The 25,943-nt window shown below is 35.2% G+C and overlaps 1 pseudogene; it reads left to right on the top strand.

Annotated features, from left to right (window-relative positions):
• The first annotated feature begins 961 nt into the window (after window positions 1-961).
• LOC123834934 (U4 spliceosomal RNA) lies at window positions 962-1,093 on the top strand (annotated as a pseudogene).
• The last annotated feature ends 24,850 nt before the right edge of the window (window positions 1,094-25,943 follow it).

The following is a 25,943-nucleotide window of genomic DNA, read 5'->3' as shown; positions in this document are numbered from 1 at the left end:
ATCTTTTTAGATAAAGTAGTTCAATTTTTTGCCCATTTCTTAATTGGTCACTTTCAGGTGACTGATTTATTCTTAAATGAGCTTTAGCAGCTTTGTCTTTCAAAGAATATGTTTGTTGAGTTGAAGGTGAATTTATTGACATGAAGTTATTTATATTATTCCCTTATTATCATTTTACTGTCTGTGGAATCTGAAATGATTTCACCTCTGTCATCCCAAGTATTAGTAGCATGTTTGTTCCCTTTTCTTTCTTGATCATTCTGGACAGTTTTCCAATTTTGTCTTTTCTAAAAACCTGTATTTTTGTATAATTTATTTTATTTATTGCTTTTCTTTTACCTATTTCAATTACTTCTGCTTTTATCTTTATTGGTCCCTTTATTCTGCTTATTTTGAATATAAGTGGATTTTCTTTTTGTACTTTTCTTTAAATCAAAACTAGATCATTGATCTCTGGGCTTTTTTCTTCTATTTATTTATTTGAGAGAGAGTGTGCATCAGAAGAGGGGAGGAGGGGAAGGAGAGGGACAAGCAGACTCCCCACTGAGCAGGGAGCTCAATGCCATCATGACCCCAGGATCATGACTTGAGTAGAAGGCAGACATTTAACCAACTGAGTCACCCAGGTACCCAGCTTTCCTCTTTTCTAATACAGGTCTCTGCGTGGCATGCACTATTTAAATTCCTCCCCACACATTTTGAAACAATATGTTTTAATTTTCATTAAGTTCATAATGTGTTCTAATTTCCCATTTTATTTCTTCTTTAACCCATGGGTTATTTGGTAGTGTATAATTTGGTTTGCAAATATTTTAATATGTTATGGATGTCCTTCTGTTATTGATTTTAATTTAATTCCTGGTGATTTGAGAATGTACTTTGTTTGATTTTAATCTTTTTAGATGTGCTAATGCCTTTTTACATCACAGAATATATTCCATCTTGGTAAATGCATCATGAGAGCTTTGCACAGTGGCAGTATCGTAACCAATGAGGTTTATCTGAGGCGTGATTATTGCTAATTGTAAATATATCATGAGAACTTTGACAAATGTATAATTTTTTATTGACTTTTTTTAACTTCATTTTTTAGAGTAATTTTAGAGCATTAGGTTTTTAGAACATTTTTTAGAGTTGTTAGAGTCACAGAAAAATTAAGAAAATACAGAGATTTTTCCATGCACTCCCTGCCCACACATATGCACTGCTTCCCCTATTATCCATATTCTCCACCACAGGGGTACATGTGTTACAACTGATGAACTTACATTAACACATCATAATCACCCAAATCCATAGTTTACATCACAGTCCAGTCTTGGTATTGTATGTTCTATAGGTTTTGACAAATGTATAATGACATATCCATCATTATCAGATCATACAGAGCATATTCACTGCCCTCCAAATCCTCTGTGTTCTGCCTATCATTTCCCCCTCCATTCCCCAACCCCAGGCAATCACTGATTTTTTTACTGTCTCCATAGTTTTGTCTTTAACATGATGTCATAGAGTTGAAATCATGTAGTATGAAGCCTTTTCAAATTGGCTTCTTTCACTTAGTAATATGCCTTTAAGTTTCCTCCATGTCTTTCATGGCTTGATAGTTCATTTCTTTTTAATACCAGTTAATATTCTATTGTCTGGTTGTACCAGTTTACCCATCCTCCTACTGGAGTACATCTTGGTTGTTTACAAGTTTTGGCAATTATGAATAAAGCTGTTATAAACATCTGTGTGCAGCTTTTGTGGAAGCATAAGTCTTTAACACTTTTGGCTAAATACTAAGGAGTGCAATTACTGGATCATATGGCAAGAGTGTGTTTAGTTTTGTAAAAATCTGTCAAACTGTCTTCCAAAGTGACTGTACCACTTTGCATTTCCACCAACAATAAATGAGAGCTCCTAGGGGCGCCTGGGTGACTCAGTCATTAAGGATCTGCCTTCGGTTCGCTTGGGTCCTGGGATCGAGCCCCTCATAGGGCTGCCTGCTCAGCGGGAAACCTGCTTCTCCCTTTCCCACTTCCCCTGCTTGTGTTCTCTCTCGCTGTGTCTCTCTCTGTCAAATAAATAAAAAAAAAATCTTTTTAATAAATAAATAAATAAATAAATGTGAGCTCCTATTGCTCCACATCCTCACTAGGATTTGGTGTTGTCAGTGTTTTGTATTTTAATCACCTAATAGCTGTGTAAATAGTATCTCATTGTTGTTTTAATTTGCATTTCCCCCATAATATATAATGTGGAGTCTCTTTCTATATGCTTATTTTTCATCTGTATATCTTCTTTGGTGAGGAATTTTTTAAGGACTTTAGCCTATTCTTAAAGCATATTTGTTTTCTTATTCTTGAGCTTTGAGAGTTCTTTGTATATTTTAGATAATCCCTTTATCAAACGTGTTTTTTACAAATCTTTACTTCCAGCCTTTGGCTTGTCTTTTTATTCTCTTGACATTGTCTTTTGTAGAGTAAAAGTTTTAATTTGAATGATGTCCAGTTTATCAATTATTTCTTTCATTGACTCTGCTTCTGGTGTCATACCTAAAGAGTCATCTCCATATCCAAGGTCATCTAGATTTTCTCCTATTAGTTATCTTCTAGGAGTTTTATAGTTCTACATTTTACATTTAGGTCTATGATCCATTTTGATTTAATTTTGTTAATTTCTGTCTGTGTCTAGATTCTTTTTTTTTTTTTTTTGCCAATGGATGCCTAGTTGTTCCAGCACCATTTGTTGAAAAGACTATCTTGGCTCCATTTTATTACTTTTGCTTTTTTTGGCCAAAGATCAGTTGACTATATTTCTGTGGTGTATTTCTGGGTGCCCTAGTCTATTCCATTCATTTATTTGTCTATTCTTTTACCAAAATGTCTTGATGACTGCAACTTTTTAGAAAGTCTTGAAGTTGGTTAGTGTCAGTTTTCCAACTTTTGTTTTTCTACTTCAATATTGTGTTTTATTGTCTGTGGGATCTGTAGAGATGTTCCGTCTTTTGTTTCTGATATTACTAACTTGTATTCTCTCCTTTGTTTTCTTAGTTAGTCTGGCTAGAAGCTTATTGATATTATTTTTCTTTTCAAAGAACCACCTTTTGGTGTCATTGATTTTTCTGTAATGATTTTGTGTTTTCAGTTCTATTGATTTGTGCTCTAATTCTTATTATTTCTTTTCTCCTGCTTACTTTGTATTTAGGTTGTTCTTTTTCTAGTTTCCTAAGGTAGAAATGAATGATTGATTTTAGATTTTCCTTCCTTTCTAATATATGCATTTGATGCTATAAATTTCTAAGCACTGCTTTTGTTGCATCCAACAAATTCTAACAAATTGTGTTTTCTTTTTCATTAGTTCAAGATATTTTTAAATTTCTCTTGAGATTTCATCTTTGACTCATGTATTATTCAGATGTGTGTTGGTTTAATCTCAATGTATTTTGGTATTATCCAGTTATTTTTCTGTTATTGATTTCTAATTTAATTGCACTGTGATATGAGAACAGACATAGTGTGATTTCTATTCTTTTCAATTTGTTAAGGTGTGTTCTATGGATCAGAATATGTTCTATCTTGGTAAATGTTCCTTGTGAGCTTGAGAAAAAATATGTATTCTGCTGTTTTGCATGAAGTAATCTATAGGTACCAAGTACATCAAGTTGATTGATGGTGTCTTTGAGTTCAAATATTTTCTTACTGATTTTCTTCCTGCTAGATCTCTCCATTTCTAATACAGGAGTGTTGAAATCTCCAACTATGATAATGGATTCATCTTTTTCTCCTTGATGTTCTATCTGTTTTGACTCACATAATCTGATACTCTGTTGTCAGGTGCATAGATTAAAGATTGTTATATCTTCTTGGAGACTGTTGTCATTATGTAATTGTTATCTTTGTCCCTGATAATTTTCCTTGCTTTGAAGTCTGCTCTGTTTGATATTAATATAGTTTTTCCTGCTTTCTTTGATTAGTGTTAGAATGTTATATTTTTCTCCCTCCATCTACACTTAATCTATATATGTATTTGTATTTAAAATGACAACATATAGTTGGGTCCTGTTTTTTATTGAAATAGTTGGATTAATGTCTACCATGGTTGTTACTGTTTTCAATTTGTTATCCTTCTTCTTTGTTCCTATTTTTGTCTTCTACTCTTTTCTGTCTTTTGTTGAGCATTTTATATGATTCAATTTTCCCTTCTTTCTTAGATTTACTTTTTTCATGGTTACAGTGTAGTTTTCTTTTTTTTTTTAAGATTTTATTTATTTATTTGAGACAGAGAGAATGAGAGAGACAGAGAGCACATGAGAGGGGGGAGGGTTGGAAGGAGAAGCAGGCTCCCTGCCGAGCAGGGAGCCCGATGCGGGACTCGATCCTGGGACTCCAGGATCATGACCTGAGCCGAAGGCATTCGCTTAACCAACTGAGCCACCCAGGCTCCCTACAGTGTAGTTTTCAATATATGTTTATTGCTAATCCAAGTCTGCTTTCAAATATTGCTATATCACTGCACATGTGGTGTGTATACCTTATAATAACAAAATGTCCTAATTCTTTCTCCATTTTTTGTATCACTGATGTCATTCATTTCACTTATATATAAGCATACATATACATATATATCCATAAAATATATACATAAGAAAAATAATCCACTACATTTTTGCCATTATTATTTTGAATAAACTAATATGTTAGATCCACCAAGAATCTGAAAAATGAAAGTTTTTATTTTACCTTTACTTATTCCTTCAATGTTCTTCCTTGCTTATGTAGATTCCAGTTTCTGACCTATTTTTTTCCCTTCTCTCTAAAGAAACCTTTAACATTTCTTGCAAGACAGGTCTACTGACAATGAATTCCTTACATTTTTGTTTGTCTGAGAAAGTCCATTTCTTCTTCACCTTTGGATGACAATTTTGAAGGGTAAAGGATTCTAGGTTGTTGTTGTTGTTTTTTTTTTTTTCTCAATACTCTAAATATTTTGCTCCACTCTCTAAGATCCGAACCAAAATACTGACAAATAAATTTGGCAACATATATAAAGAATTCTACCCAATGGCCAAATGGAATTTATCCAATGGGTATAAGATTAGTTTAATATCTAAATATCAACTAATGTAATATGCTTTATTAACAGAATAAAGAATAAAGAATATAATTATTTTAATAGATACAATAAACATTTGACAAAATACAGCAGACATTTATGATAAACACTTGCAGCATTAAATTACTCAACCTAATAAAGGGTATCCACAAAAGGTATATAGTTAAAATTATACTTAATGAGAAAGACCCAATGCTTTGTTTTGTTTTTTTTAAAGATTTTATTTATTTATTTGAGAGAGAGAATGAGATAGAGAGAGAGAGAGCATGAGGGGGGATGGTCAGAGGGAGAAGCAGACTCCCTGACAGCAGGGAGCCCGATGCGGGACTCGATCCTGGGACTCCAGGATCATGACCTGAGCCGAAGGCAGTCGCTTAACCAAGTGAGCCACCCAGGCGCCCCTAGAAAGACCCAATGTTTTACTCTACTAGCATTGCCTGATAAAACAGAAGATACTTAGACTGAAATATTAGATAACAACGATTTTACTATGTCCTATTTGTAAGTATGTCTCAAATATTGTACATGACATACTAATACTAAAAAAAAACACATTATTTATCTGATATATCCAAATGTAACTTAGTGTTCTGTATTTTTATTTGCTAAATTTGGCAACTTATCCCCTAATTCAAGAATAAGACAACTGTAGCCATTTTTGTCATTTCTATCCGATGTTGTAGAGAAAATTTTGCTGGTATACTGGAAGTTTTTCTAGTGTTAATACCAGGTACAGTATACCCATGCTATGACAAGGTGGAAAAAATAAGAGCATCTAGATTAGAAAAGAGTAAATAATATTGTCTTTACTCACAGATGATATAATCCTGTATATAGATAATCCCAAGAAAACTAACAACAATAAAAAGCTACCCCAACTCATAAATGGCTTTTGAAACTATGCAAAGGAAAAGATTAATATATAAAAATCAGTTATTTTTCTATACTATCAATAAAAACAGGCCAAAAGATAAAATTGAGAAAACAATTCCATTTTCTATAGCACCAAAAAGAAAAATACACATAAGAACAAATTTAACAACAATAAAAAAAAAATACCTATACACTAAAATGCTGAGAGGAATTAATAAAATCTAAATGTCTAAATAAGTGGAAAGACATTTCATGTCTCGAATCAGTAAGATGGAAATTCCCTCCAAATTGATATACAGATTCAACATAATCCTAATCACAAATAAGCAGGCTAATTTGTAGCAATCGACAGGTCATTCTTAATCTTAAAATTTACATAAACCTGCAAAAGAACTAGAAGAGCCAAAAAATAAAAAATAAAAACAAAGAACAAACTTTGAAGACTTACATTCCCCAATTTCAAAACTATATAAAGCTACAGTAACCAAGACAGGGTGATGTTTGCATAAGAATAGAAAAAGTCCAGAAATAAACTTTTACTTTTATTGTTGGTTGGCTTTTGTGTACCAAGAAAATTCAATGCAGAAAGGAAACTTTTGGAGAAATTAAACTTAAATCCTGGCCTTATAACATATACAAAATTAATTTTAAATGGAGCTTGGTCCTAAACATAAGCACTAAAACCATACAATTTCTAGAAGAAACAAGAGAAAATCACTGTGACTTTGGATTAGACAACAATTTTTCTTATATAAGAGAAAAAATATAATCTATTACAAAATGATAAATTTGATCTCATCAAAACTAAAAACGTATTCTCATAAAAGCACGCAATTGAGAAAATAGTAAGACAAACCACAGATTGAGTGAAAATATTTGTAAATCATATATGTGGTAAAGAACTTGTATTCATAATATATAAAGAAAACGTACAACTCAATTTAAAAAAGTCCAGTTAAGAAAAGGGCAAAATAATTGAATAGACATTTCATCTAAGAAGACTTACAAATGATAAATAAGCACATTTTATTGGATAATTTTAACTTTTTCAAAAGATTTTATTTATTTATTTGGCAGAGAGAGAGAGAGCACAAGTAGGCAGAGCAGCAGGCAGAGAGAGAGGGGGAAGCAGATTCCCCGCTGAGCAGGAAGCCCAACGCCATGCGGGGCTCAATCCCAGAACCCTGGCATCATGACCTAAGCCGAAGGCAGACGCTTAACCATCTGAGCCACCCAGGTGCCTCTGGATCATTTTAATTGTTATGTCTTCAAGTTATCTAATCTTTTCCTCTGAATTTTCTAATCTGCTGTTAATCCTATACAGTGAAGTTTTGAAAAATTTCAAACATATTTTTCCTCTCTAGAAGTTCTGCTTAGATCTTTTCTATTTCTTCCATGTCTCTACTTAAATATGGCAAATGCTTCATATGCTTTCTTGAAAATATGTAATATAGTTATAATAACTTTTAGTATATTTATATACTAAATCTATCATCTGTGTCATTGTTGTGTCTGTTTCTAACCAACCATTGATACTACCAACAATCATTGCCTGCCATATATTTCATTGCTCTGTTTTTTCTCATCCATTTAATTTTTCTTCCCTCCTTTTTCTTCCTCTCCTTAGTCCTTAAATATAACAATCCTGCATCTGTTTCTTTTTTAGCTCTATTTTTTCTCTTAATAGAACATCTAAGTAATATTTATTTTCTTTATTTCAGAGATTTTCACTGTACTACTTGCTTTAACATTTCTGTGTCCCTAGAAGTTTGTTTGTTTGTTTGTTTTGAACTATATGTGCTCTCTCCTATTCACTCTTTCTTTGTGTTTCTGTCTGATCATCCATAACATCTATATATCCATGTGTAAAATAGAACTGATTTTTATTCTTCTAAAACCATTCTTCCTCTTACACTAATTCTTGGCCTCTCTGATAAGTTATGGCATTTCTTATTTTCAGCCTTGTTCAATTGGAAAAAGTTGATTAACTTTTCTAATGCTTAGTTGCCTCATCTGTAATATTGATATATTTATATCATTTCACTCACTGAAACTTAAATGAACTACTAGTACTTGACCATGCTAGGGTTCTATCCTCAGGTCTCTTCTCTGATGGCACTCAACTCCTCATGTGACCTTATCCAGGATAATGGATTTACATTACCCCTGTACCATTGTAATGCCCACCTTAGCATGACCCTGAATGCCAGACTCCTTTAAACACTTAGGATTATGATCATGATAGACATCCCAAAGTCTACAACTAACTCCTGACTTACTCTCATCAAATGTGCTCCTCCCATAGCTTCCTCATCTAACTAAATGCCAAATTTACCTTTTTAGTTGCTCAGACCACAGATCTCAGGGACAATCTCCCTCTTCCCTTTCTGTCCCATCTCAGGGCCAATTCACCAACCAAATGTATTGGTTCTACTTTCAAGGTACATTAGGAAACTTTTGACTTCTCACAACTTGCGTCTCTGCACTCCGGTTTAAACCTTCCTGGTCTCTCATTGAAGTGGTTAGAAGAGCTTCCTAACTTGTCTCCATGGTTCCACTGTTGTTTATTTCCAGTGTCCAGTTATCCTTTTAAATCATTTATTAAAACTAAACACCTCCCCACCTGTCTGACTTCATCACCTACTGTTCTTCTTCCTTATTCATTCTCTTCTAGCCCCTTGGGCTCTGCTGTTCATCTGCCTGGAATATTTTTAATTTAGGTATTGGCACAGCTCAATCCTTTACTCTCTTCATGATTCTTCTCATGTTACTTTATCACTGAGGCCTTTCTTAGAGACTGTATATAACAATAATACCCCTCCCCATTCCTGGCAGAAGTTCCTCTTACACAATGAGCAGGAGTTGAATTACTTTTTCCAATTATTCATTCCAATTCCATGTAAGAGGATTATACATCCCTACCTGCTGCCATATGATTTACAGTACCATCCTGCAGAAGGAATATACTTGCCTGCTTTATTGAAATCACAATTTACTACATGATTTGTTTGGCCAATGAAATGAGAACAGATGTGGTAGTATTCCAGTTAGGTCAGAGGTTTTACTGCTCAGTTTATAGTTTTGTTCAGTTCCCTGCACTTTTTGGTCTGCCATGAGAATCTTTGTCCCAGATTGTTAGAGTAGGACCACATCTGACCTGAGTCAGTGCGAAGCACTGTGATTTCAGAATTATTATCACAACATAATAGTTGAGGTTGACCATCTGGATATACTATATATTTCATATTTTATTTTACTGTCTTCCCTACAAAAGTGTTACTAATATGGGGGCAAGGACTTGGTCAGTTTTGTTTTCTCTAATATACGCAGAACCTAACACAGTGCCTGACACATGGTGACATTCAATAAATGTTTGCATAATGAATAATTAAATAAATAAGTGGATATACTTATATATCTATACAAAAATACTAAATTTTCAAATATGAAATTAGCATTGTTTAAAGTAACATGCTTTTCAACTTTTATAGACTCCATTATGTAGAGATGAAAGCTTTGCTCATAGTATGTGCTTAATATAAATTTTCTGAATATAGTTAAATTGATATTTACCATCAGTTTGTGTCACAGGATAAGAAATTTCAAACACATTTTTTATTTACTAATGACTTTGTAAAGTAGTGTGAATTTTAATCTCTTTGCAGATTGTGAAAGGTATGCTTTAATTGACTCAAGCTGTCTACTGATGATTTGAATACTAATAAGTCCCCTCTATGCTCATATTGCAAAGATCATGAACTTTCAGTCTTATTAGACATTAACAATTAAGATCAGATTTGATTCAATATGTCAACAAAGATGAACTGAGTACTTATTATGTGCAGGCATCATTCAAGGAGCTGTGAAAATAATTTAAAAGGTGATTTTGGATGCATATATAATATCACTATATTGAGTATGCTAGTTGAAAGGTCCAGGATAAAGTGAAAGATAATATATTTGAGCTAATATATGCAGTGGAATTTTTCTTTTACTTCTTGGCAGAGATGAGAAAAGAAATTACATGAGGACTTTCAATTTTCTTTTGCGTGGTATTTTTATTTTCAGGATTCCAAAAGAGTTAATCATTAATTCATTCAACATATACTCATTGAGGGTGTATCAAGTTCAAGGCATCCTGCTAGGATCCACGTACTAAGAAGATGTAGAAAAAGTTCTTCCCCTCAAGAAGTGCCAAAACAGCTGTTTTCTATACAGATAGCATTAAGAAAATAAAGAAAAATTCTATTTAAAAAAAGTAACCATGAAAGTGTAAATCACCTAATTTCAGGCTAAGGAAAGTGGATTTATTTTCTCCTAATGAAGAGGTAAGAGAAATTGGTATAATCAGTGTACCTGAAAGACTGATGCTCCCAGGGAAGCTGAACAGGTCCTAGGATGGCCAAATGTCCCAGTAGAGTCACTACCAGCCCCAGGTAACCTCATTTGCTCATGTGCCATATAAATGTGATTATTTTCTACATGCAGGATAATATGAAAAAGTTTGGGGAATGCTGCTTTAGAGAGTTTTACACTGTCATTAGAACCACCAAAGGTTTTGGCTAGAAAGTTACATCCATAGTTTATCTCAGAAATGTTACTTACAGTTATTGAAAAACAATATGATAAGCAGACAAAGACAGACAGCACTGAAATAGGCAATAGACTGCCCTGGGTTTCTCTATGTCTTCACAGATTTAAACCTCTGAATTCATGGTACTTTCTTTTTTATCTCCCTTCTATTTTTCTATCTGACTTCAAAATTTTGAATTTTTTGTTTTAAAATTTCAGGTTAATATTTTAATAACAAATATTTTACTTCATCTCTAAGTACTCCTGTGCCCTTTAAAAATATACACACAGCTACTTTGAACATTTATCATGGAAACGTGAATTAATATATGAGTAAGCTTTTTCAAACTCTGTTTCAAAGTTCTTAGCTCCTCCAGAGAGAAAAAAAAAAAAAATATATATATATATATATATTTATTTATTTATTTATTTATTCCCTCCCCCAGGATCCAGCTTCAGAAATGTTCCATTATGCTAGGTAAAACTGTTTTCCTTATTCTCACAGAAACTTCCAAGATCTGTAATATCTTCATGTGCCTATAATATTTTATATATTGCATTCAGGATTTTTCACATTTGTTTAGCCATATACATGGCTTTTGTTTCTTCCTTGAGCACTAGAGCATTTCAGAAGAGTAATAATGTTCAATGAAACACTGTTTGGGAAATATGGATATTGTCCTAAAATTGTAAAATTTTCAACTCTTCTAATATTGTTGTAAAAGATTAAATGCAATGCCAAGCCAAATCTAGTGATTTTTGTTACTGTTGTTGTTCTGTGGAAACTGATAAGGGGAATCTAAAATTTATTTGGAAAAGCAAAGGGTCAGGAGCAACCAGGGTACATTAATTATGAATTGTTACATTTTAAAAATACCCCCAAATTAGGAGCTTAAAACAATATTCATTGTTTTGTGAGTCAGCAATTTGGATGAGGTTAGCTGGGCACTTTAGTTGGTCTCAGCTGAACTTGTTACTGCTGTGAGAGTAAGCTGTTGGCTCTATAGACACTAGATGGTCCCCAAGGGTAGCAGTCCCTTGTTGGATGGAGGTGGGCTAGGCCTCTCTCTCTACGCGGTGTCTCATCCTCCAGGGAGCTGGTCCTCCTTACCTGGCTGTCGAGGGGCATCAAGAAAGCAAGCATAGAAGCTGCAAGGCCTCATGAGACCTGGGGTCAAACGCACAGTAATGTCTCCCACAGTCTCTTCTACAGTTTCCTTATCAACATAACTCAAAGGCCAACCCAATATTCAAACTTCAGGGCAATAGACTCCACCCCATTATGTGAGAATTTGAAAAGAATCTGTGACCATCTTTAACCTACCACAAAAGAGAATCTTCAAAAAGAATGGAAAAGGTGAAGGGCTATACTAGCAGATATGAAAATTTATCATCAAGGTGTGGTAATTAAGACATTGTGTATTAGTGCAAGTACAGACAAATAGATCAAATGAACAGATTTAGAGTGTGTAGAAAGAGATCCTCACTCGATTTATGGCAAAGATGAGACTGGGGTTCAGTGGAGAAAGGTGGTACCTATCTGGATTTATCTTTATTTTGCCTTTAATTTTATAAGATTTTTTCATTTGATATAAAATTCTGTTTGAAATTATTTTATTTTTTTTAAGTTATTTTCTTTAAATTTTAAATATCTTCTGTTTGTCTTTTGCCTTCACTGTATTTACTAAGCTATGTCTGGGTATAGTTTTCTTTAAATTTTTCCTTTTTAGGGTTCATAGCTAATGCCAAACCTGCAACAATCTTCCCTTCAAATTGAGGAAGGACAGTAGTAAATTATGAGGACAGCAATAAACAAGGACAGTATTAAGTAGTAACTATAATTCGTAAATTCAAGCTAAGCAAGACAGTAGTAGTTTTAATAGTAGTAGTAAATTATAACTCTATAGTATAATAGCAATGCTTAAGTCCACATTGATATTAAATAGATAGTTAGCTAGAAAAGATAGAGAGAGAATTAGCCACTAGGGCTTCCATAACAAAATGCCACAGGCTGGGTGGGTTAAACAACAGAAATCTATTTTCTCACTGTTCTGGAGGCCAGATGCCTAAAATCAAGGCCTACGTGGGTTTGGTTTCTTCTGAGGCCCCTCTTCTTGGCTTGCAAACAACCATCTTCTTGATATTGCTCACATGGGCTTTTTCTCTATGCATATAATGTCCTCATGTCTCTTTCTTTTCTTATAAAGACAATAGTCTTATTAGCTCAGAGTCCCACTCTTAGGGATTCATTTAACCTTAATTATCTCTCTAAAGGCTCTGTATCTAAATACAGTCACATTGGGAGTTAGAGTTTCTTTTCTTTTTTTTTTTTTTTTAAGATTTTATTTATTTATTTGACAGAGAAAGAGAGCAAGCACAAGCAGGGGCAGAGGGAGAGGGAGAAGCAGGCTCCCCGCTGAGCACAGAGCCCGATTCGGGGCTCTATCCCAGGACCCTAGGATCATAACCTGGCCGAAGGCAGACAGTTAACCAACTGAGCCACCCAGGCACCCTGAGAGTTAGAGCTTCAATATATGAATATTGGGGGAACATATTGAAGTCCATAAGAAGCAAATGATAGATAGAAGATAGATAGATAGATACATATATACATGCATATGTTTAGTTTAAAACTATCATAGTAAATTTAGGAAAAAAATAATCAGTCGTTGCTAAATCTCTGAGGGTTGAGATTTTCATGGATAGTAGGCTGTTTGCATGGTCTCTAAGTACACCCCTAGAAACAGTTTATTAGTTAGGAGAAAAAAAGTAACTATATAATGGAGAAAACAACCATCTGACTGGGTGAGCACAATTAACATCACCAATGCAGAGCAGAGGCGTGTGATGTGCTTTCCAGATGTGATACCCTGAAAAAAACACAATATCACTTTTAATTTTCTGGTTGAGGATATTTCACCTGAATCTAGCCCTGAGGCGGAATCAGACAATCCACCTAAATGACATTCTATGACATAACTAGTTTGCCTTCTTCAAAAGTGCCAATGGTGTGAAAGACCAAAAAATAATTGTTACTGTTCCAGATGAAAGAAAAATAAACAAAGATGACACCCAGAAGCAACACATGATCCTGAACTGGATCTTGTACTCAAGGTGAAAAAATTATCAAAGGGATATTATTGAGATAATAGAAAAAAATTGGAATATAGACTATAAGTTAGATAAAACTATTGTGTCACTTTTAAATTTCCTGAATTCGTTTAGTATACTATAGTTACGTAAAATATATTTCCTTGTTTTTAGGAAGTACACACTGAAACATTTAAGGATCAAGGGGCATGACATTTGTAATCCGAAGCTCTTCTTAGACTCAACTAATCAGTCAGACTCACAAGAGTCTCATGGACCACAATTGACACCGCTCTAACCAGAAGCCACAGGATGGGAATCATAGGCTGCCAGAAGGGGAGTCAGACATTGCTCTTTTCCAGGAGTCCTTGCTGCAGTCCAACATACCAAAGGCCGATACATACTCCAAATCAGGAGGTTGCAAGAGCTGGTCGAGCCTAAAAGCATCAAGCCCCGCAGGCCCGATATCTCCAATAAAAACTCCATTAGCAGTGATCCCAGGGTCCCTGGAAAGGATGTGCCAATCACAAGAGTGAACACATTCAGGTAACCTGAAATATGGTTTACTATCAAGGATTCATGCAGTGAATCAATTAGAAAGCATTCTTTGCCATAAGCATCAAGTAACATTGTTGACATTTCGACATTTATCAGGTAACCAGAGGAACAGAGTTAGGGAGTTCATCAAAGATCAAATTTTCATGCAAAGAGAAATATTTTTGCTAAAATTTTGATCATGGCAACCAATTCTCACATTGTTCATAAGGAATAATAATGGTAGTGTGTGTGTGTGTGTGTGTGTGTGTGAGGACAGATAAAAGGAAAACATGTAACAAAATGATAACAACTGACGAATCTAGATAAAGGGTATATGGGAGTCATCTGTACTACTCTTGAATCCTTTCTATAAGTTTGATAAATTTTCAAAGTAAAAAGTTTTTTTGCTAGTGGATCGTAACACCAAAGAAGAGGTAAAATCTTTCATGTTGGAGACAATGCAACTTTATTTTTTAAAATTATCTTTGACCATTTTATTTCCAAATAACCCAGATATGGTATGTAATGTACATTTTCAGGGAAAAATGATCTCTCTTAACTTCCATGGTTATCTATGCAATGTGCAATTTCTCTTGTAGAAAGCCTGCCTGCCTTTTTAAAAAATACTGATAAAAGAGAAAATATAATCTATTTAGACCATGTCGAATGATGACATTCAATGAACATAACATGTGCTTTTAAAAAATCTGCTTTTTGGGGCGCTTGGGTGGCTCAGTTGGTTAAGTGACTGCCTTCGGCTCAGGTCATGATCCTGGAGTCCCGGGATCGAGTCCTGCATCGGGCTCCCTGCTCAGCAGGGAGTCTGCTTCTCCCTCTGACCCTGCCCCTCTCATGCTCTCTCTCTCTCTATCTCATTCTCTCTCTCAAATAAATAAAATATTTAAAAAATAATAAATAAAAATAAAAAAATAAAAAAAAATAAAAAATCTGCTTTTTTTCTCTACAGTGGTTTGAACATCGTAAATAAGAGTCAAATTTAATTATCCAGTTGACAAAAAACAAGGCATATTCTGTCTTTCCTAACTGGTGCAGAAAGTTGCCTTTCAAGCTTTTCCATCTGCAATCTACAAATTATTTGGAATTCTAGACACTTTCATGGAGGTCAAAAGTGCAGTCCACTTCATTTCTCATCCATGAATATCTGGATTACCCTTAAAGCTATTAAAGAAAATGAGAATGAAAGCCTACATTCAAGTAGTGAGGCTGGTCGGGAGTGGGTAATAATGAAATGAGACGAATCCATTTTACCGTTGTTTTTCCTGTATCCTCTTTACTGATCGAATGTAATGAAAATGTCGTGTATCAAAGAAATAAATGTGCAAGTAAAAAAAAAATTGATGTTTTAAGTTCATTTTATATGGTCCAATTATTTAATAATCCCACTTAAGATTTTTGATCGTGGACAATACATTAAGGGTTATTACATTAAAAGATAATTGTATTTTATATTTTCTTAGTACTTTATACTCTTTAAACATTTCACTACAAATTCTTAGTAAACATTCCTTCAGCGTGTATCATATTTCCACATGGGAGAAATTATTTAGAAGAAATCAGTCCTTCTGAGGTAGATGTTTTCATTCCCATTCTATAGATAAGTAAAGCTAAGAGTAAATATTAAAGTCTAACCAGATAGGAAAAGAATGATTTTTAAAATAGAGAACAGTACTTCTATTTTTCATGGTTTTTTTTTAAGATTTTATTTATTTATTTGAGAGAGAGAGAGCATGAGGGGGGAGGGTCAGAGGGAGAAGCAGGCTCCCCACTGAACAGGGAGCCCGATGTGGGACTCGATTCCCGGACACCAGGATCAAGACCCTGACAAAGGCAGTCACTAACCAACTGAGCCACCCAGGGGCCCCTATTTTTCATGTTTTAATGCATGTCTATTTTCCTTTAATGTTGGCATTGTAGGACTACATACTAATGCTATATAGCATAATGCATGTTGTTGATACTTCAGATGATCTTCACATGATGTATAAAAATCACCCTTAACTTTTTCAACGGCACCTCCTTCTTCTGGCCCTTGTTCAGTGAGATGTGGATGCACATTTGTCATCATTTTAAGTGAATCAGAGATAGACTCTGTTATTGTGTTATATTAAAATGCATTTCTATTTAATATATAGCATTCTTTTTTTGAAAAAATATTTGAATATAGCCAACACTATGTCAACATGAATATTACATAAGCATAATGATGAACACTTCCTACATTTCTATAAATTATCAACAAATTGTTATCACAAATATTACTGTTTGTTATCTTCACATCAATCCTATATTGTAGATATTATTATTTCTGAATTAAATGAGAGAAAACTAAGATTCATTCTTGCCAGAGGCACACAATTAAGTGAGAAATAGATACAAAAGTCATATCATATTAATTTCAAAGTCCAATATTCTTCTCACCTCACCTAAAATAAATAAATATTGTTTTACCCTCAAACCTTGTGAAGTAAAAAAGATGAGAAATTAGTTGTCTTATTTCCTCAGGTTAAGCTCCTTAGGAGAGAATAAAAATAGCCAAAGTTTGAAGTCTTAGAAAATTTGACTTTTATCTCAAGATAGATTGGAAAGTTCTTACATGTTTAAGGGCTATGTTCATGGAAATTGCGCAAAGTTATCCTTGAGTGCTGCCAAGAATTGAAGGAGAGCAAGTGTCCAGATCTCAGAGAAAGTTGAATCCTCTTAGACAAGGTGATGAGTGGCTGAAAATGTATCCCGTTACCACAGAGGACACTGGCCTGAAAGCTGAGCTAAAGGCTGTGATTGTTGGCAGGTGGTCATTAAACACCCTGAAAGTTGTAATAAAAATGCTGGTTCTAAGCGTGGCATGTGGAGGAAGCAGATTCCTTGAGCTGTAGAATCACCTAATCCCCTATACACCACATAGGCCTGAGCAATGAGCAGCTCAGTACTATCTTTCATGGACTGGAGACCAATGCACAACCTTAAAAATCACTCACACGGGGTATGCTTTGGAGTCTGTGGGAGCCTGATTTCCTCAGAAAGCACAGTCTGAAACAACTTTATTGTAAAATGTGATCCAGGGAGCAAGAGTGAGGAAGCCATGTGGTACAGGAACGTAGGGAGCCAGTACAAAGACATACAACGCAGTAGGCCAATAATTGCTTGTTCGTTCTAAAAGGACCTCTTGAAGAGCTATCTAAAATGCATCTCAGGACTGACTCTCAGGGAAATAAAAGAGAAAATTATACACCGTTGGTCAACGTTGTCCTCATGGGGCATAAATATCTCCAATGGAGGAAATGCAAGAACTGCATTTTAATATCAACAGCAAGGTCCAGGGTGGAAGCAAGAGAAGCTTTGCAACATGGGTCACATCACTGGTCACAGGAGCAGCAGCTGAAGAAAGAAAACTGAGAGGCCAAGAGCATCTTAAATAGCTCTCAGGAGAGGTTCCGTATCAATTACTCTGATATAACTCAGATACACCCATATGCTCTATGAAGTCTCATTCGTCACAGAATTGCCGCAAAGGGGAAGGTCCATGTCAGTCTCTGAAGAGATTTAAAGTAAGTCGATTATGGGAACAAATCTTCACTGCCTTATTTGTTTGCAAAGATATTCATGTCTCTTTTCCATCACCCATTTGTATTTGCTTACACCCTCAGCCAGCATTCCAACTGTCTTGTGTTGTTTGTCTTTATCACCAAGGGATCTGAGCTCTTATGTTCTTTACCCTTGTCAAACAATGATTGCTTTAATTGTACATTTGCCACTTAGTTCCTCTATTTTAGAACATCGTTTTCCATGCTTCTACTGTCTATCAGCAATCCTGGCTCCTGATGGAAATCAGGGTTCAATTGTTCTTGCCAATATAGCAAATTTTTTTCTGTGCCTGCTGGATTATCAGCATTAAGAATCTCGAGACGACTGGGTATTAGTTGTGGCTTTACCTTCGGTGAAACCTTTATTGCATTCCCTTGAAGAGGAAGCTCTAATCCTGGACCTCATATTCTACTAGATTAGCTGCATCTGGGGTTTGGAATATACAAGAAAAGTTAATGGGCCCAATAGCCATGCATCCATTGTATCATCTCCTTTGCTGTAAAAATGTAGAGCTCTAGTAGGAGACAGTGTTGTGCATGGTACTATTGTCAATGTATTAGACTCCTGTGTGACCTGGGAAAGCAAGAGAGAGACACTGGCAGAAATAGCACATTCAAGGAAGGCAAATCTATATCCATAGTAGATGTTAACTCGGAAACCCAGGAGTGAGAGAGACAGACAGTCACGGGGCCTGGGACTGAGATGAACTATCCTCAGGCTGTACCTGTATGCAGCTAGTCCAAGCCCACACGGAATGGGGCTTGTGGCTTTATGTGTGTGAAATAGTAAATATTATTTTTTTTAAAAGATTTTATTTATTTATTTGACAGAGAGAGACACAGCAAGGGAGGGAACACAAGCAGGGGGAGTGGGAGAGGGAGAAGCAGGCTTCCCGCTGAGCAGGGAGCCCGATGTGGGGCTCGATCCCAGGACCCTGAGATCATGACCTGAGCCGAAGGCAGATGCTTAACGACTGAGCCACCCAGGCACCCCCGAAATAGTAAATATTATATGCTTAATGCAAGGTTCTAGGTATCAAGGGAGAGGAAGGAGGCTCTTAAAATCACTGAAATTTATTTTTAGCCACCTAAAAGGCACCCAAGTCATTCAGTTGTATTTAGAAATATGACATTCCTTGCAGTAAAGTATCTTATTAAAAAATCAGACTATATTCAGTATTACTATATCTATGGGAAGTAATCAAATGGATCAAAGAACCCTTTATTTCAAGGAATAAGATAGAGCATTACTAGAATTTATATCCTAAACAATCCCCAAAGTAGCTAACAAAGGGTTGATGGAGCTTTTCCATAGCTGTTTGGGTATCAGATTTCTGACCCATTTGGTCATATTTGGACAAATATCTTATGTGCTCATCCCAGAGTGATAAGTTATATGAATTCCTTAGTCAGGGACAGTGCTCTGAAATGTAGCAGTCCCTGATTTTGTTCTCTAAAATGCTGCCTTCCCTATCAGAGGATCCCTCCTAACGACTGAAGAAACAGGATAGCATTAAGCCTGAGGTGGACTGCCCTTACCTTGTTAAACTCTTGGTCACTCGCTGCTGTAATTATGGTTTTCTTTCTGTATTTATCATAAAATCAAAACAACCTGACATTTCAACAGCTGACATTTGTTTTTTTCTATAAGGAGAATCCTGCTCACAGTAAAAATCAGACACCAAATGCTTCTCTCACACTGCTCAAAATCCTTTCTTTGGCTGATTCACTTAAGAATATTGTGGAGTACATGCTTATTTAAGCTTGATCTCTGCTAAGATGCTTATAAGGGAGCATTCTCAAATGGAATGAATGAACCAAAAGAAAGTACATATGCACCCTTTAACCCCTGGAGTTTTGCTCTGTAATCATAAGAACTGTGCATTTATACAAAAGGTGGTAAAATTGTAAATAAAAATTTCAGCATTTCTCTTCTTTGGTCCCACATCAATTCCTTGGTGATTTGAAGAGGAAGAGCAAGGGGTCCTAGGAGTAATAGTTTAGATTGTTTAATATAAATACATTGCTGTTAGAAAATGAGAGGGAAATGATATATGATAGTAACAAAATCTAAAATGCTTTGTAAGAAATAACATATATAGGATATATGAAAATAATGCTGTTTAAGAGCATAAAACAAAGCCTGACCAAAAGAGGAACTGTAGCATGAGGTTGGATAGGAAGATTTAAAGTAAAGATTTTCATCATTCTGTCTTTATTATATAAAATTAATACATTTTCAATCAGAATCTTTATAGTCTTGCTTTTGTCATTTGTTACTGTTGTTTTAACTTGATGAACTTATAATAAGATTAAAATCGAGTGACAGATGTTTAAAATAGCCAGAATGTTGAAAAAGAATACATGCATACCATGTATTCAAATTAATATTAAAATTTCAGTAGTCTGGAACACCTGGGTGGCTCAGGTGGTTAAGCGTCCCACTCTTGGTTTCGGCTCAGGTCATGATCTCAGGGTTGTGAGATCAAACCCTGGGAGGGACCTGCTTGAGATTCTTCCCACTCCCTCTACCCCTCCCCCTCCTCCCTCTCTAATAAGTAAATAAATAAAATAAAATTTCACTAGTTAAAGCAATTGATTTGAGAGCTACAGTGCAAGAATAGATTTAAAAAAAAAAAGACCGGGTCTTCCAAAAGCTTGGGGTTGAAATGGGAGCCCTGACAAATGTATTTACATGAGAGTTGGCATATGTATTGCACACATCTGAATTTGTAAATTGCAGCATTAAGAACTGCTTTATCAACTTCCAGATTACGTATGTACCCTTTTAACATTCTGCTCAAGGAAAACTAAAGAGGAATGGGAGGTGTTACACCATGCAGGTCCTCTGATGTCACTATTTGTTGCATGGGGAAAGAAAGTCACTAACATATAAATTCATGCTTCAGCAAATAACATTGACAGCATAAAATTTGAACATTAAGTTTGGGGCTTTATGTACTAATGGGTTATGCAAATTTCCAGGTTTGTGCAGCAAATTATGTGGTGCAATCTTGACTGAATAAGTAAAATCCTGCAGTTTTAGGTTGGATTTTCAGAGAAGCTGATAATTATATGAGTTCACACGGTTGATTTGGGAAGTGACTCCTTGGAAACACTGGTGGGATAGTGTGGAAGTGAGACAGAGAAGTGAAAGAAGGCAATACAGGTGGTTAACGAGCAGATTCTGCTGTGGGCAACAAAGACTCAATCCAAGTAGGGATTTCTGAGAAAGTGAGCATACTCTGAGTTGTCCCACCCTAGGGCAAGGCATCTGAAGTATTTATCTAGTAACGCCTCTGATTTTTGAGGAATGCTCCTCGGGTCATTAACTCCTTGGCACCTTCAGATAACTATATATGAACTGAAAATTTTGTAGATAGGAAAATATCTTAGGCAAAGAGGTGTTGGGGTTTTCAGTAGAAGCCATTGACCCATAAGGAACATGACTTTACATGATATGTGAAGGACAAGATGTAAAAGATCAGTGTCTGCTAAAGAATATGAGCAGGTCATAGATAGCATCTATTACCCATACTATATAAGGCTATTTTGTTGATATTTACAATTCAAACAGTGTAGTCATATCTAGTCATTATCAAGGTGCCCAGCAGAATAAAACAACATTCCAACCTAGAAGAACAGTTTTTCTGAGCTTGGGAAAAGAAGTCCAACACACAGAAATTTAGTCTTTGTGCTAAATGTCATTTCAAATCAGTGTTAGAAATGGTTCATTGCATTTTAAAAGGGTGAAAGGATAATTAGTTTTTAGTAGTGGATAATTATTTTTCTTGCTGTTCAAATTCATTTTCTTTTCTCTTGTAAAATTACTCAGAATTTCTCCCAACTTTACTCTCAAGCAGCTTTAGGGGTAGTGCATGCAGCTTTAAGGGGGAGAAGCCCACTCAGCAACATCTCATGACCCAGACCATGTTTGCTTTGAGAATGAGCTTTAGACTCAATATGAGTCAATGAGAATTAATCCTGGGACTTTTGTTCAAGCTATGGAAACAATCATTTCTTTTCCTTTGGAGTTGAAACTAGAAGCTGTAAACTTAAGACTCATTAGCCAGGTTGACACAAGCCTAAAATGAAGCCAAGGCAAAACTAAGACATGAAAATTTTATTTTATTTTTTTGGATGTAATTATTTAATGACACAGGAAAATAACATGTTGTGAAACAAGCTGGTTACAAGTAGGGGTAGAGGATGACTTCACTTCTGATAAAAAAAATTAAAAAGTATGTATTCAAAACACTGGACAGTTATGCACTGAAATATCAACAGTATTTACATCTGTTCAGTGATTAAATATTCTTTCCTTTGCTTCAGTGTATTTTTTGAAACATGATTACTTCTAAAACAAAAAAGAAAAACAAGTTACTGGATATCTTAGATGAACAGTTATTAAATGACAAGAGTCCGGCCGTCAAGGTCCAACCCCTAGGACAGGTCTAGCCAGGGTGACAGTGGTCTAGCCTAGATTCAGAGTATCACTCTTTTTACTAGTGGGATGCTATCTTTATCAGGCTGTTTCCTCCATATTTGATGTTCTCAGTGTACTTATATTTAACAGGAGTCTACGAATATTAACTGGCACAACAGCAAAATGATGCTAGCAACTTTGGTTTCAAATTGATAAAAATGTAATAACCATTTTATAGTTATAAAATTCACTAGAAATAAAACAAGACACATGAAACACCCAAGAGGTGAAAATTTTAGAAAAGACTCTTCTAATAGCATTGTTTGAACCCTGAGAATGAAGGTCGTTGGAACTCTGAGATGAAGGTCAGACTGAGATCAGACCCACCACTGGACTCTTAAGAGATGTAGGCCAAGGGCGCCTGGGTGGCTCAGTTGGTTAAGCGACTGCCTTTGGCTCAGGTCATGATCCTGGAGTCCCGGGATCGAGTCCCACATCAGGCTCCCTGCTCGTCAGGGAGTCTGCTTCTCCCTCTGACCCTCCTCCCTCTCATGCTCTCTGTCTCTCATTCTCTCTCTCGCAAATAAATAAAATCTTAAAAAAAAAAAAAAAGAGAGATGTAAACTAATAATGTTCTCTGGATTATAAAAGTTTAAATTGGGTTTTTAATTAGTTAGATTTATAATATTGCTATAGGAGAGAAAGGAATATTAGATCCATTCTTTGCAACATTATTTTTATTCCTTCAATTTCTAAATTGGAGAATGTTGATTTAAATTTAGACTGCTGCTAATGACCAAAACAACTAACAAACAAAAATCCACAACAAAACAAATAAAAAGAGTTCTAGAAAAAAATATGCTAGGATATTTTTATAATTAGAATTGTGGAAAGCGGGCACCTGGGTGGCTCAGTTGGTTAAGCGACTGCCTTCGGCTCAGGTCATGATCCTGGAGTCCCGGGATCGAGTCCCGCATCGGGCTCCCTGCTCGGCAGGGAGTCTGCTTCTCCCTCTGACCCTCGCCCCTCTCACGCTCTCTCTATCTCATTCTCTCTCTCAAATAAATAAATAAAATCTTAAAAAAAAAAACATTTAAAAAATTTAAATAAAAAAAAAAGAATTGTGGAAAGCTTTTCTTTGCCTGACTCTAAAGATTGAAACATAAGGGAAAATGATTATATTTAAACATCTTTTAAACTTCAAAAGATGCAATGAATAAATTTGAAAGACAGTTAACATATTGAAGACAATATTTTAAAAAGACAAATTTTAAGAGAAAAAAAAAGAGCTCCGGCAAATTCAGAAAAATTGAATGACTAGGTATAAAAGTGGCCAATTTATATTAAAAAATACAATAGTAGATAAAGATATAGATACAAATCTAACTAAATAACTACACTTAATTTAAAACAATTAAAATATATTATTTTAGCTGATCAGATTTATGAACAATTGTGGCAGAGTTTGGCAAAAATATCAATCTCATTTCTGGAGGATACGCAGTATGCTATAACCACTTAGAACAATTCAGCAATTATGTATCAAGATCTAAAACATTCATAATCTAATTAAGCATCTCTATGTTTAAGCAGTGTCACATAGAAGCACTTGCAATAATTACAAAAGTTCATTTCAATGTTGTTGATAATAGCAAAATATTTAAAGGAAGCAAATGATCATCAATTGGGAATTTTGTCATGAATTAACAGTGCTTTCAGTGAACTACTCTTTAATACATAAAATCATAGAATTACAAGTACTTTAAATTTTATACATAAAATTTTCCAAAGAATAGAAAACTATTCTATTCTATTTAAAACACAAAACCAACAGCAAGATATTATGTTTAGTGTGGTACATTTGTACCAGAAAATAATATATGTTTATATACGAATGTAAGCATAAAAATATCAACAAAGACAAATAAGAATAGTTGTGAAAAATCCAAAAATATACTATAAAGTAAATCAATGATTATTTTGCAAGTCTTACATGTATGCATTATTATAGTTTTATAAATTATAACCAGCGTGACATCATTTTTAATAATCAGAAATAAATTACTTAACTAAAAAGAGAAGTAAAGGGAATTTGCACCCATCACTCTATGCCAAATGATAGCAAATAAACAAGCACTTTCTTTTCACAAACAGAATAGGCCCCTTAGTGTTACAATTGAAAATTCCTAATGTAACTAGCTATACAGTGATTGATTTCCATTCTCACCAAATTTTAAGCTCCTCAAGTGCAGGGATCATATTATTAATAATTGTATACCCAAAGCATTGGGTCAAGTTTTTGGTTTAGACAGTAAATAATTCAATTATAAAATGTAATCTGAAATATTTGATAAGTATTTAATAATTTTATATATTTATTTTTATCAAATAATTCACAAGTATTTTTTTAAATTTATTTATTTGACACAGAGAGACACAGCAAGAGAGGGAACACAAGCAGGGGGAGTGGGAGAGGGAGAAGCAGCCTTCCCGAGCAGGGAGCCCGATGTGGGGCTCAATCCCAGGACCCTGGGATCATGACCTGAGACGAAGGCAGAGGCTTAACGACTGAGTCACCCTAGGCGCCCCACAAGTATAATTTTAAAGGATCAGCAGCATTACAGATTTATAAGAAAAACAAGACTGCATTATTTCACAGTGCTGTTGTTCCCAAAATTTATTATTATAGTTACTTTCATATGTTCTTTTTCGTATTTATCTCTATTTGTTAAAATTATAATACACTTTCAGAAAAATTTGTCAATTAAAAAAATTGTATTGATGTTATTTTTTGATAGATGAAGATTTAGTTTACACTGATCCCACTTCCTTCATATTATCTTCCCAGTGGGGGGGGGGGAGGGAAGGAGAATGTGCGTGTGTGTGTGTTCCCACTGATGGGATTTAGTGGGAGTAACATAGCCTATTAATGGAATTTGTAAGACAGTACTCCATTGTCTTTCAGATGTTGAGACTAAAGATACCACTGCAATTTCTTTTAATATAATCCATTTATTTTTGTTCGTTTATTGTATAAATTCTGAAATAGTTTAGAATATTTTCTTTACTTCAGATGGTTTAAGATTTTTGATGCTGTGCTTTAGCTTGACTCCTTCCACCTTCCTTCCTTCCTTCCTTCCCTCCCTCCCTCCCTCCCTCCCTCCCTCCCTCCTTCCTTCCTTCCTTCCTTCCTTCCTTCCTTCCTTCCTTCCTTCCTTCCTTCCTTCCTTCCTTCCTTCCTTCCTTCCTTTCATCTTTCTTTCTTAAATGCTTGGAGGCTGGACAATTGGTAGGGTTTTAAAATATGGAGATTCTTTCATTAGTTCTGGACATTTTAGAAATTATTTATTTACACATATACACTCTCTATTTATTTTTCCCTAAGAGCTCCTCTAGCCAGATTGGTAGATGGCACACACAGAGCACAGAGCTGGGAAGGGCTTCCTCAGATACTGGCTTTATAACAGATTGTGACAAATTCAAAGTGAATGTTGGTAAGGGTTCAAAGCCTAATAATCGCCTACACTCGGAGCTCAGATGGACTCCCCCTGGGCAGCAGCCACCTCTGGTCTCCACAAAGCTGACTCATACTGATCCTTTAAACTCTCCACGGGTCCCTAAACTGCCGGTCGTTGGCGGGCCTGAAACTTACCTCGGGATGATTTTCGACTCTGGCCGCCTTGAAGACCCGCAGCCCAGTCACCTTTCCTTTCTTTTTCTATTCTACATCTAGGGCACTTCCA

The sequence above is a fragment of the Mirounga angustirostris genome, unplaced genomic scaffold (assembly GCF_029215605.1).
Source record: "Mirounga angustirostris isolate CCGP_5_RB_7025 unplaced genomic scaffold, mMirAng1.0.hap1 SCAF_1, whole genome shotgun sequence".
Taxonomy (NCBI): Eukaryota; Metazoa; Chordata; class Mammalia; order Carnivora; family Phocidae; genus Mirounga; species Mirounga angustirostris.
This window is presented reverse-complemented; position numbering and strand designations above follow the sequence as displayed.